We start from the raw sequence: 883 nt of genomic DNA on the forward strand, positions 1-883 counted from the left end.
TATTATAATTTTTTGATTAAGCCTCTTAAATTAAAAATGGCTTCAAAGACAATCAGTCACTGATAAAACGGTTCCCTTGTAGTTTATGAACATCTTCTTACCACATCATTGTATTTGATATCCAATTCAAGACTTTTATCTTCAATTCACTTTTGTCCTAACTCTGTATTTTTTCTTGCCTTTGCTGGATTCTCTTTGCCTTTCGATAAGGTACAGTTATCGTTTTCATATTCTGATTTTGTGTTTTATTCTCCGAATACTCATATATATGTTGTAGTTAATGTGATAATGTTTCGCAACCATATCATTCTAAGCCAAAACGTCCTGATTAAATCTTCTGCAGAAGTAATGTTCATGGGATTAAGAGAATGGTAACAGACAGGCATTTCTTGGAAATGCTTTTCTTTTCAAAGGATTTTTTTTTACATGAAAATAAAAGGCTCTTACATTAAAGAGCATGATGAAGCTAATGAAGCAAGTTAGTGAAAATAATGTTTTAAAGAGGGAGAGCTTCTGTATTTCTTCATTTTAACTTGAATATGAATAATTTATGAGGCTTCGACTGGGAGCCGTGCCGGAACAGCACAGAGGAGTCTATTTGTTGACTGAAACTGACAGATTGAATTTGCTTAAAAAAATAAAAAAAAGATTCAAGAGATATGTTGTTTTATTATAAATGTTAACTGTTCTTATGCCAGATCTACCATATTGTTATATACTACTACTAATGCTAGTGGGTGGGATATATTAGGCAGCAAGTGAACATTTTGTCTTAAAAGTTTTATAGGAAAAATGGGCAAGCGTAAGGATTTGAGCGCGTTTGACAAGGGCCAAATTGTGATGGCTAGACGACTGGGTCAGAGCATCTCCAAAACTGCAGCTC

This window comes from Pseudorasbora parva, chromosome 11 (genome assembly GCF_024679245.1).
Source record: "Pseudorasbora parva isolate DD20220531a chromosome 11, ASM2467924v1, whole genome shotgun sequence".
Classification (NCBI taxonomy): domain Eukaryota; kingdom Metazoa; phylum Chordata; class Actinopteri; order Cypriniformes; family Gobionidae; genus Pseudorasbora; species Pseudorasbora parva.